Raw genomic sequence first — 12866 nt, forward strand, 5'->3', positions numbered from 1 at the left:
CAGAATTTAGCCTGGGTCAGCTCTTGATACTCCACTGCCACACATGATCATTCATACTGCATGCCAAATGTTAATCTGCACTGAAATGAGTCTGTGACACCAGATGTAAACATCCTTGGCATAGGTTGGCATAGCTGGACTTCCACGGGCCCAGCCTTTCCTGTTAAACTACATGCCGCAAACACCACCCAGACAGGCCCTCTGCCTCATAAACTCTGCCGATCACCTATAGATCCATTATGTCTGCTTCTTGACATTTTGTTTTTTTAAAAAAATTGCCACAGATCCCTAATACAAAATGCTCATGTGACTTGTGAAATATTGAAGTGCATGTTTAGAGATCACATTTCACTTTAAAATACACACAAGAGGCAAGATATTGCCACTCCTGTGTGTTCAAGGTCTTAATGTCCAGCATACTATTCGTGTGTATTTTGTATGTATACAAATATAAAAGGTCAATGGCCCTTAATTTTTGATAGGAAGCTCCTGATCCATTCTCATGGATGGGAGCATGGTGCATGGATAGTATTTCAGTATCTCTTTGCTGATTCATGCCTACGGACCTAACCAAATTTCCACTGGTCTCATTTCCCAAGTGTTCATTTTTCATTTCTTGAGCATAGCTTCATGCTGACTCACTCTTTATCTAGTTCCTGTGTCCTTTCCCCAGCCTTTCTAAGTATGTGCTTCTTCTACCGCTTGATTCTTTATCTGCTCAGTTTCTATGTAGCCAAATAAATTATTTTTGTAATCTATAAGCCTTGCTTAGATGCTAGCCAAATTTATTCCACACACCCCACTCTTCATCTTTTTTTCTTTTATATTTGCAATACACGCAAAACACCTTGCAGTTATTAACTACAACAAAACACTGGGATATCTCTTCTTTCCAGGATGAGAGGGCCTGTATCAGTTGTACCCTCTGTTTCTGGGAAGTTAGTTTCCATGAGGGAAACTGGCTCTTGTGTTATGGAGACGGTGAGGGGATTGTAAGTATATCCTCCTAGTACACACAGCTGTTATGGGAAAGGAACCCAATACTGAATTCTCCCACACCCAGAAACACAGATTTTAAGTATAAAAATGAATAAAGATAAATAAAGAAGAGGTTCACAAATACTGCTGGGATTTTAAAATACTCATGTTTTGTTTCCAAATGAACCTTATGTCTTAAAATAAATCAAGTGCAGTTGTATATCAAAAGACTTTAATTCTGTTCTTATCTGTACAGGGCAGTTCTTTCCACAAGTCACCATGTTTGCCTTATAAGTTCCTGCAGGTCTCGTTTATCTTCTTACTCTTTTAAGAGACCAAGCAGGAAAAACAATGATGAAATTATTTTATATCCCTCCTTTCTGTGTGCTAGTCCTGCGAGTGTTTCCTAGATTTAGGTCAAGGTTGTTGGTAAATATTAATGTCACCGGAAATGCTTTTGAGGAACTCTTGTGGAAGGTCAAATTGCATAAGTATCCTGATGCAGGATCTAGCTCCACTGAACCTGCAGCCTGGCTTGACCCCCCTTCCCCTTCCCAGCAGCCCAATAAGTTGTACCTGCTCCCCCTTCTCCCAATGCATTCGAACTTCTGTTCCTCACATTGTGGCAGCTCACTTCTGGAGGGTGCTGTTACGCTTTCCAAAATAACCTAAGCATGGGGTAAAATGGGAAATCAGAAAAATATAACTACAGTGGTACCTTGGTTCCTGAACAGCTTAGTTGTCAAACAAATTGGCTCCCGAATGCTGCAAACCCAGAAGTAGGATGTAAGGGGGACTCCCTACAGGGAGCCAGCCCCCATTATCCTAACGTCCACCTCATCAAGTACAGAGAGCACCAGTGGTTCTGAAGCAGCCAGAGGGGGAGGAAGAGACTCGGAGGGGGAGAGAAAACAGAGTGAGGAACAATGGAAAAGCTCGGAGGTGGAGGGATGCAGGCAGATGCTTGGGGATACTGCAGAGCCAGGGAACTGACTGCTGAGGGAGGAAACTGAAAGGGCATCGCTCCTTCCGGGCGCCAGAAATGAGGAGAGCACCGCAACGCAGGTCAAGGGGGTGGTATTTTGGGGTGCCCAGACTACATTGCTGGCGTAGGAACAGACATACGCCATTGCCGGATTCTGATTCGGGATGAGAGGTCATGTTTTAAGCTCTCTACACTGTAAATAGATAGCACAATAAACTTCTTTGAAGACAAACTGGACTCAGGCGGAGTTACTCTAGAGTAGCCACGACGACCCTCTGACATAAGTGTTCCGGTTTGCAAACGTTTTTTGGAAGCCGAATGTCCGGTGTGGCTTCTGTGGCTTCCGATTGAGTGCAGTAAACTCCTGCAGCCAATCGGAAGCCACGCCTTGGTTTTTGAATGGTTTCGGAAGTTGTACAGACTCCCGGAACGGATTAAGTTTGAAAACCAAGGTGCCACTGTATAGGCATAGAGCAGGTGTGGGGAGCTCCCCCCCCCAGCCTGAAGGCCACATTCCCTCATGGGCAACTTCCCAGGGGCCACATTCTAGCGGTGGTGAATAGGACCAGAGGCAGCTAGGATATGGCCGGAGGCAAATGGGGGAGGAGCAATGGATGTTGCTCCAACTTTGGTGTAGTAGGCAACATTCAGCCATGGAAAACCCATATTTTCTTCACCCACACTCACAAACACAACCCTCTGAAGCTGCACTGAGGAAGCATAGACAAGATCAACTTAAAAACCACACAGCAGGCTGCGCAAGCAGAACAGAAACTAAAAACACCGTGCCTGAGAGTTAACTCAGGCAGCTCCTCGTACAGCAGGCCAGGAGAGCCAATACACTGCACTCTCCACACTGCATCTAGGTAAGCAGAAGACACTATTGCTTTGCGGACCCATTTCCACCAGGAAGAAGCATTTGAGAAGGGCATGGGAGGGTGTGACCTGGGGAGAGGCGTGTGTGAGGAGGAGTCTGGCAGAGAGACCTGAGGGGCTACACGCAGGCCCCAGGACTGAGGTTGCTCATCCCTGAAAAAGAGGAACAAGAACGTATCCTTTTCACTGCACTTTGCAAAATTCTGTAATCTAAACCCTGAGAGAAGCAACGAGAGCACGAGATTGCTTGTTAATATTTTAGAACCTGAACGACTGTGTCAGACACAAAAATCACTTTCAGCTGTCAAAATATCCCATGCAATTTCCCAGAGCATAAAAGCAGGTGGTCTGTCAGATGTGAAAGGTGGTAAGAAAGGCTGCGGTATTTACTCCTACCTTGTCAAATAAATTCTGTGCCATAGTTGAATTCCATATGTGCAGCACCCTGGAATCTTGGATAATACACCAAATAAAACTGGCCTAATATTGCAGCACTAACCACCGCTACACTGAATCTTGCAGCTCCCAAGCCGAGTGGGAGTGTGGCTCCTCTTTGTATATTACTCAGTGCTATGATTTGAGTCTGTGTGGTGTAGTGGCTAATGTTGGGCTGTGAGACCAGGGTTTAAATCCCCATACAGCCATGAAGGTCACTGTGTCACCTTGAGCCAGTCACTGTCTCTTAGCCTAACCTAACACTCAGTGTTGTTGTGAGAATAAAACGGGGAGGGGGAAAACAGATATGCATGCCATCTTGAACTCCTTGGGGGGTGGGGGGGATGATATAAATCAAATAAATAATGTCTGAAGAAATAATGTCCATTCTCACAGCTGTGGTCCAACTCAGATGCAGATTACAAGGTGTTATTTAAAGGTCAAAAAAGAAATAATGTAACTAGTACAGTTTAGGGTGCAAACATTGGTCCTTGGAAGGTGACCCGGGAGGCATAGGATATTGGGGGGGGGGTCCTCCCTTTCCACAGAGACAAGTGCTCCAGTGGTTGTAAGGAGATAAAATGAGTGTAAGCAGGGTGTGTCAAGAGGCAATCCCCTCCCACCTCCTGTCCTGGCCAGCGCATGACTGACATGGCTCTGGAGCGTTGTTCTGTCCATTATTTTTACCACTAGGAGGGGTGCCATTTAAATAATATGCCACGGGCACAGAAATGCCTTGGGCCATCTCTGCCAGGTGTTTGTGCTCTAGCTCTCTGCTTATTCCATGTATATTCAATAGCATACGAGGCTTGTGTTAAGTGAAGTCTGACCACAGGAACAAATTACCTTGCCTTTAAGGCTAATTTAAGCCTGAAGGAACTGGTTGTTTAGCAGGGAGTTGATTGCACATGTGGCTTCTCAGTCAATAATTATGACTTCTGACAATTTCTGGAATCTCCCCAGGACCAGCAGCATTCCAGAGCAGAGGTGAAGGCAGGGGCGAATTCCTTCCTCTCCCTTTTTCTCCAGAACCCCATGGAAAAATTCTTTCGGAAGAATGCCTTGCTCTCCACAAGTACTTTATGGCTGATATTTCATATGAAAGAAGCAATCAGGTAGCATGCAGAGTTCTACTTGAGCGTGAATAATATACCACATCCTCTGTTCCCAGAAGCATGAGGGTTTCCTGTTGATTTTAGTAAGAGGTGAATTTTACTTGCTTTCACATCTTCATTGTGAGCTGAAGGTGAGGAAGTTTTGAGAAAACCTGCTCAAAAACCCAGCTTATGGAAACAGAATCTATTATTACAACCCAGACCTTTAGATCGTCCTCTGTTTGGTATCACATCACTAAGGTGAAGAAGCTCACAATATATTTTTTTTTAAAGGAAAATCATTACCATTTGGGGGCTTACAAGAAATTGTGGGAAGGTGGAAGATGAATGATGGAAAAATTAATGTAATACCCTGAGACTCCTAAGTTCCAGGTCTGTTATTTATTGTTTACTTATATGCTTTATTTATGTCCTGCTTTTCCTCCAACAAGCTCAAGGCAGCATACATAGTTATCCCCTGTAGGTTAGAGTTAAGGTTGGGGACTGGTGAATTTTATGAATGAGTGTATATTTGAGAATGGATCTCCCCAGGTCTTGTCTGGCACTCTAATTAGGAGTTGCCATCCATGGGATGGTCCATGGGGTCACGAAGAGTCGGACACGACTAAACAACAACATTTTTGAACCTGTGGGCATATTTCATATTTTTCATCAATCACAAAATGTCTGCAGTAGGGGTGTGACCTGTCCATACATCATTCTGCTTTGTTCTGTGCTGCTTCTCTAACAATACTGCATTATCGTCCGCTGGAGAGGCACTCTTGGACTATAGTGCAACAAAAGTGGGACACACACACACACACACACAAACCACACGACATGCACTGATTAGAACTTAGCACTATGTTTGCCCCCAAACCTTTGCATGAACAGTGTTGAAATCAAGGTCACATATATACCACCAACCTGATAACATCATGTGCATAAATCATCACAAATGCAGAATAAAAAGGACATTTCACGTAGATGCACTGATCATCGCCAGCTTTCTCGCTGAAGAAGCTTTTCGCTGAAGAAGCTTTCCGCTGTAGTGACAGTACCATGTCCTCACAAAAATGGTAGGCACATCCTTTGACTGCAGAAAAGTTCAAAGCCTGGGCAAATGCCCACCAGTCATATCTTACCTTTAGTCAAGTGCACTTGTGCTCATTAACGAAGCTAAGATATTGTGTTTCACTGCCATATTTACTCATAATACATAATCTGGATTATATCTGCTCACTTTATTGCTCCTTCCGTTGAACTTTCTACTTACAGAAGTTCCTGTTTAAATAAGGAACAAACAGTCCAGAGCCCAGATGCTGTAACTCGCTGCATCTCTCCTAGATTTTCTGGCTCTTCTCGCAAAGGACTGGTTCATGTGTTCAACTCAGTGGGGTGTCACCTTTTAATTTGCGAGAGCTCTCCATTCTTGTGAGTTGTGAAGTAAGAGCTCACAGCTCATGAGTTTCAGACACAGTAAAGTCTGTGATTTTGGATACTATATGGAAATCATGAAAAATGGCATGGCTGAGACTTATTCATCTATCAACTCACATATTACTTTGCTCATGCAAATGAAAAAATCATGTGCATAAAAAAGTGGACACACACACACACACGTTTGGCAAAAGACAGCTGCAACTAATGCCACAATGGGACTTGACTTATTTTCAAGACAAAAACAAGGAAGGGTTTCCCAGGATGGCATCTGCAAAATACAGTAAAAAACCAATAATGTAAACAATAATATTAAGAAGAAATAGAAAAGACTTATTAAATATAAAATAACATATGGTAGATATAATAGTTAAAAAACTGAATATAAAACACAACTTTAAATGCCTTGGAAAATAAAAAAAGTTTTTTCCTGGTGCCAGAATCACAAAATAAGTGGATGCCAAGTATCTCCCTCTCTTTTGCCATTCACTATAATTGTAATCGCAGGACAGGCGATAGGGATAAGAAACCTCAGGCCTGGGGGCCCAATGTGTCAATCCAGGACTTTCTATATGGCCCTCAAGACTCTCCCAAGACCAGCCCACTCACTCCACCTGTTCTCTGCCCTCATCAAGTGCCTTTGCCTCTTGCTTGCTTGGATGTGTTTATGTACACAAGTCTTTGCTTCTCTCCAGCCCATGACTGTGCTGTATGGAGGGAAAGATGCCAAATTCTGTCCTTACTGCTTGTGCTTTATGTGGCTTGTTTCTGTTTGTGTTCCCCATCTTTTACAACCATCAGAAGGTGGGGAGAAGCAAAGCACTTGTGCATGTTATTCCCTCGTTAATTTTATTCTTAATGCTACCTGAAAATGGGGCCAAAGTTAAAGGAAAAGAAAAGATGGGGGTACTTAGAGAAAGATGCATGAGTGAGCAGACCTTTTAACTATTTGTCAGCATAAAAACCTCTATTTCAGGGAAGTGCAACCCTGAATATTTTTCTTATGAGTCAACATTTTGGATATATGGCAATTTGTTTACCCAGAAGCTAAGGGATATTCCTCTTTGTACCTTGCAAATTCCATCACTTTTGGCAGGGAGGAGGTCTTGCGGAGGTTGAGTTCCCAATTTAAATTCTGTTGGGCCCATGGAACAGAGATGGTTCTGTTCAGGATAGACTCTCCCCCCCCCATGGGAATTAAAAAATTGTTCCCAGTGATGATATCATAGCCATCTACATTCCCACAGTTGCAACAATGGAAGTTATTGAGAGGCATGACATTTTCCTTTAATACTTACATTGTTACGAACTTTTATTTTATATATATAAAAGAAACAAAAAACAGTGAAAGGCAAAATATGTTTTGACAAAGAATGTTAGAATGATAGAAATCTATTGTTGGAAGAGATTCCATGACTAATCAGTTTTTCGTTAGCACAGCAGCTTTGGGTGGGGGCAGTAGAGTTGCTCTGAATGTGGAAGTGGCTGGTGGCTGTTGTGGGATGTCTCTGTAGATAACAATGATGTTTCTTCCTGTAATCCTGGGCACAAGTGCGCCAGATTCAGAAAATAAGTAACTATAGGCAATGGCCATGAAGCTAGGGTGGGGAACTGGCCAATGTGCAGGGAGATCCAAGAGGCTACAAGTTCCCCTAAAGCATCCTGGAAAAGATCAGCTAACCAACCATTCCTTGCAAAATCTCAAAATCAAACAAGCCCACATCCTGCTAAATGTATTGCAGAAACTCCTACAGAGGCAGGAATCTGTCCTTTCATTCTTCCAGGGATAAGGTAAAGGGACCCCTGACCATTAGGTCCAGTCGTGATTGACTCTGGGGTTGCGGTGCTCATCTCGCTTTATTGGCCAAGGGAGCCGGCGTATAGCTTCCAGGTCATGTGGCCAGCATGACAAAGCCGCTTCTGGTGAACCAGAGCAGCACACGGAAATGCCGTTTACCTTCCCGCTGAAGCGGTACCTATTTATCGACTTGCACTTTGATGTGCTTTCGAACTGCTAGGTGGGCAGGAGCTGGGACCAAGCAATGGGAGCTCACCCTGTCGTGGGGATTCAAACCGCCGACCTTCTGATCGGCAAGCCCTAGGCTCTGTGGCTTAACCCACAGCGCCACCTGTGTCCCTCTACCAGGGATAGTGCAGTATAATTATAATCATAATTACAATGGTGAGTGTTGTTATCAAGTCGTGTATCCACAGCAGTGACCAGAGGAGAAACGACCTCTGGGAGGAGCGCAGAGAGAAGAAACGCCATGGTGCATCTGCAGCAGCACAACTGGAAGCCTTCATCTGCCCCTACTGCAACAAACATGTCTCCCCTGCATCGGTCTCTACAGCCACAACTGGCGCTGCGACCTTCCATTAGCTTGACTTCAACCCCAAAGGCACACTCCTCCATTGACTCCCGAGTTGTTGTTGTTGTTGTTGTTGTTGTTGTTCCAATTGACCAAAACAGAAGACACTTGAGCCAAGAGACACATACAGATTGATATACAGAATAGAGCTCGGTTTTCTCCATAATGGATATTCTGAATACACCCATTTGGAAGATGTGCATCATTGTGGTTTGTGTTCCTGGCAAATTATTCCAATGATTTGTTTCTTTCTCTCCAGCCCCTGCTCTAAATGTGGTGATACCCAAGGTGGTTGGTTTTTTTAAAAAAAGCTTTCCATGCTCTGAGTTGCAATGTGAATTGCACATTACACACACCAACACACACATCAATAATGGATTGTAGAAGAGGACATCAAGGCATTTTCTGAATCTTCTTACCTTTGTTCCTTTATTGCATTACTGATAGATTCCCTCCTTCTTTTAAAAAAGATGATTGAATGTTTCCTTTAAAAAAATGCTCTCTCATTTTAAATTAAGTTTTATGAATTATCTACATCACTTATAATCTGTCTGTTGTGTGAGCCAGCTAAAACTCATTAAGCATATCCTAACTATCATTTTGAACTTAATGGTTTCATCAAAGGTATCTGTACCTTCACTCCTAGCATACTGGGCAATGCCTTTAAGGTTCTGAGGATTAATGAAAATATCATTCTTATCTGATTGTGCCTAAATTAAATCCTCATTTGAGAGAGGTAGCCGCTTCTAATGTATTTCTAGTGACGTTTGTTAAAATCCAACAAAACTCTGTAAAGTAAGGAAATTAGATATTAAAATGGAATACCCTGTAAAGACTTTGCCTCTTCACACGAGAGTTTTCCCAGCTGGTGTTCTTCTGACTCTTTGCTAAGGAATCGACAAGTATAATGGCTGTCTTTGTTGATGATTTTTCTGTTGGTCCCGCCACCTGGCCATCAGAAGATGCAGACCATTGTGACCCATTGTTTCCAGACAATGAGCTGTTGTTGTTTTCCCCTATAAAATACAAGAGGAAAGCTCCCTGTCCAAGAGGCGTACAACTGAAAATTTGTCATAGCAGAGACAACTGAGAAAGAAATTGAGGCACGAGTGCCTACTAGCAGATCCTTGGATGGCTTTAAAAGAAGATGGAACAAATGCACGGAGGATAAAGCTATCAATGGCTAGTAGCCATGATGGCTATGCTCTGGCTCCACAGCTGGAGACAGCAATACTTCTGAATAATAGTTGCTGGAAACCAAAGGAGGGAAAAGAATTATTGTGCTCAGGTTCTGCTTGTGGGTTCCCTATGGGCATCTGGGTGGCCGCTGTGAAAACAGGATGCTCAACTAGTGGTCCATCGGCCAGATCCAAAGGGCTTTTCTTATGTTCATATCCTGACTCACCATTTCTTTCTAGTGTTATTTATTTAACTAGTTTCCCTTTATTTTTTTCCTGTTTTCTTATTAATAGTTTATTTTAGATTTTCAGATTTCTATTTGTTACCACCATACAATTCCCCATACTTTGTCAATCCCTCCTTTCTTTCTTTCCTGCCCTCCACTTCTCACAAAAGCAGTTAATTATACAAATCCTGGTGTGATAAGAGGTTTAAAGAAAATTTAAATAATCCATACATTATACATGGGGGGGGGAACTTAAATAAACTAGAAGAAATGAGGGAGGGAATTAAAGTTTTATTTTTAGTTTATCTATTTAACAAAATCTCTAGGGACTTACTTAAATTAACTCTGGGGTTGGGCAGACCTGCTAGACCAGATTTTATTAGTGACACTCTGTTCTTTATATTATTACCTCTTTCCTCCCCAGCAAGGCTAATCATTAACCGATTTGAGATTTTGGTCACAAAATCTATAAGCTGTATGACAATGTGGCTATGCGGAATCAACTAAACTACTCTAAATTTCCGTGGAAAATACTGAAATTTGCATCCTAAGTATGCACTTTGTGGAATGAAGACTCCACGAAACAAGATTGCCATTCAATTTTGAATTTTGTGGCATGGAAGAAAACAGTACCTGGAGAATTTTCCACAAGACATTTCCTTCCCTAAGTGTAATGGCTTAATATTATACTGGGCCTTATTAGTACATTAAGTGCTGAATTAAGAATGGTTTTCTTGGGGTTATTTTTTACTTTATATGTCATGAGCAGCAAATCAGTGCAATCTAAAGAAAGCAACATATATAAGCAGAATAAAAACAAAACTCGTGATACATTCTAGCATGCACTGCAGCTTCTAATTATAACCAGCATCTCCTGAAACAGGCATCTCATGTATGTCTGCTGTATTTGATTTGGGAATGAATTTATTACCCAGTTTCACATAGCAGCTTCAGTTCTCCAATTAGGGACTAATCCATAGCTACGTGCACAACAACTCTTAATTTGTAGGAGAGTTGTGCACTACAATCAGCCTTGAAGGCCCTTCCTTGACACACACCCCAAACAGGAGGTGACTAAAGATAGGGCCCTTTTAGTGGTGGCACCCTGGTTTTGCAATTTCTTTTCCAAGGAGATTTGTGTGGCATCAACATCTTTTCAGCCCTTGGAACGCCACTTTTATTTCTCCAGGCCTTTTAAATTTAACGTTTCAACTCTGACTTGTTATTTTGTTTCTTGTACAGTTTCATTTCTTTTTTGGTATTGTTGTGATTATCTTCATTATTGCGTATGTCACTCTGAAAATTCCTGGAACTGAAGACGAGTACTTAAGAGAGATTAAAGAGGGGTGGCTCCCATGGATGCTCTGTGCACAAATCAGATCTCCTGCTTAAGCCATTTCCCATTTCCAGGGAGATGACGTTGCGGGCTGGGAGCAAGCCCTCCCCATGTGCACGGGGCAGGATAGCCCCTGCGCCATTGGATGGTCCTCGGTCACGTCAACCTTAGGCCGCCCAATCCGGACGGTCCGGGGGTGTTGCATGGGCTATTTAAACTGCCCACAGCCGAGGACTCGCCCCTGTTTTCTCCCTGCTCAGTCAGTTCTGCTTGGATCTGTTGGATTGCTTTAATTAGATTTTTGTGGAGTACCAACACAGCAAAACTGTGTTGGATTTTGCAAAACTATTGTGATCCATATTGATCATACAGGCAACTATATTTTGTATGACCCAAACTATCTGGCTTGTGTATAAGACAAAATTGATCTGAACTCATTTAGAACCCCAGTGGAAATGAAATCAAGGAATAGAGGTTGAACAGTAAGGACATCTTGAAAGTACCACAGTTCCCAAAAGACAAATCAGGAACACTGAAATGCAATGCTGTGAGTTTGGTGTGGGATTAGGCTGTATGCCTGAGCCCCTTCTATTTCCTGGATCCAGCAAGAGTTAAAATCTAATGGAGGATTCAGTTGTTGGAATAGCCAAGCCAGTGTCTTGGTGAGCTAATGCCCCCCCCTAAGTATGGGTTATTAGGGTAATATAGGAAGTGACTTTGTGCCAGAGGGTAAAGAAGTGGGTCCCCCTCCCTCTCCTGGCTGTCGGTGAGAAGGACAAGGGCCAGAGGTGTGTGAGAGCTAGGCTAGAAGCAGGCTGCAGGCAGAAGCCCAAGAGGGAGAGACATGCTTGAATTCTGCTTGAATCTAAGGCTGTGAGAGAAGCAAAACTTTATTGAATGTTAATGCTGTAAGCCCCTCCATCACAAGCTCAGGTTGTCTATATCTGTAAATTAACCATATACTGTATACTATAGACATCACCATCACAGTCTCCACTGTTCCTCATTCCAAGGAAACTGAACTCTGGGTAAGTGCCTGGACCCCCTGGAATCTTGCACCGCTCAGAGATTGAGGCTGTGTGCAACTGTATCCTCTGTGAGCCAGAGCATTTCCTATGGAACTTCCCTGCCTGCAGTGCAAGAGTAAAGGACAGTTCAGTGTTTGCTTGTGTGATTAAATCTTGCTGGGGTAAACCTATCATAAAGCCTTCATTTTCTATAAAGAGTTATCGCCTTAAGCACACTGAACTTGGAGACAAGCCCAGTTGAACTGAATGTGACTAGTGAATTCAAGTAGAAGTACTTGTTTGCTTGCTCGTTAAATGTTACCAATATAAAATATTTGCTTTTTACCTCCTTCTTCCTAATCTTTTTTTATTTTTATTTACATCAGATGTGAGGGAAACCATTTGAGCTCTGCAGGTCAGATCCTTAGCACCAACCTTGAAAATCGGTGGAACAACCTATCTGTCAATCACATGGCATTATGATGGTGCCAGATGACTGGTGTGTGGGTTGTCTTGCCTGCCTGTCAAAATATTCTGAGCACTTCCCAAGCATCTGACAGACAACTGACTGTCAGACGCTTGGGAACCCCAGCATAAAAGGTTTTGCCAGCCCTATGCTCTCTTAGGAAGCTTGGTGCAGCGCTTGGCACAGCAGTTCTCACCCACAGTCAGGTGGGTGTCAGGCACTTCAGAACCCCTGTGAAAAGCAGCAGAGAGCCAGCCTTGGCTCTCTTGCCCATCGACTGATGGGAAAGAGGCTCAAAGCCTGCTTCCCCTTGCAAATCCACAGTTGGAAGCACAGGCTCTTGATTGTGTCTTGGCAGTCGTGTCCCTACCTGCCCCCATGCCTGGCATTGCATATGAAACCAGTTGGTTCATTGCAAGCACCAGCTGTGACTCAGTGTGGCATCATTCATTCCATCTTAAAAGTGTTTCCACAT

At 43.1% G+C, this 12866-nt stretch overlaps 1 long non-coding RNA gene across 1 annotated transcript; it reads left to right on the top strand.

Annotated features, from left to right (window-relative positions):
• The first annotated feature begins 4488 nt into the window (after positions 1-4488).
• LOC148685927 (uncharacterized) lies at positions 4489-9010 on the top strand. The gene is made up of 2 exons (XR_015949543.1): positions 4489-4629; positions 8023-9010. It is a non-coding gene; the product is annotated as an uncharacterized LOC148685927 (long non-coding RNA).
• Positions 9011-12866: the final 3856 nt, after the last annotated feature.

Source organism: Zootoca vivipara, chromosome 4 (genome assembly GCF_965207765.1).
Source record: "Zootoca vivipara chromosome 4, rZooViv2.hap1.1, whole genome shotgun sequence".
Classification (NCBI taxonomy): domain Eukaryota; kingdom Metazoa; phylum Chordata; class Lepidosauria; order Squamata; family Lacertidae; genus Zootoca; species Zootoca vivipara.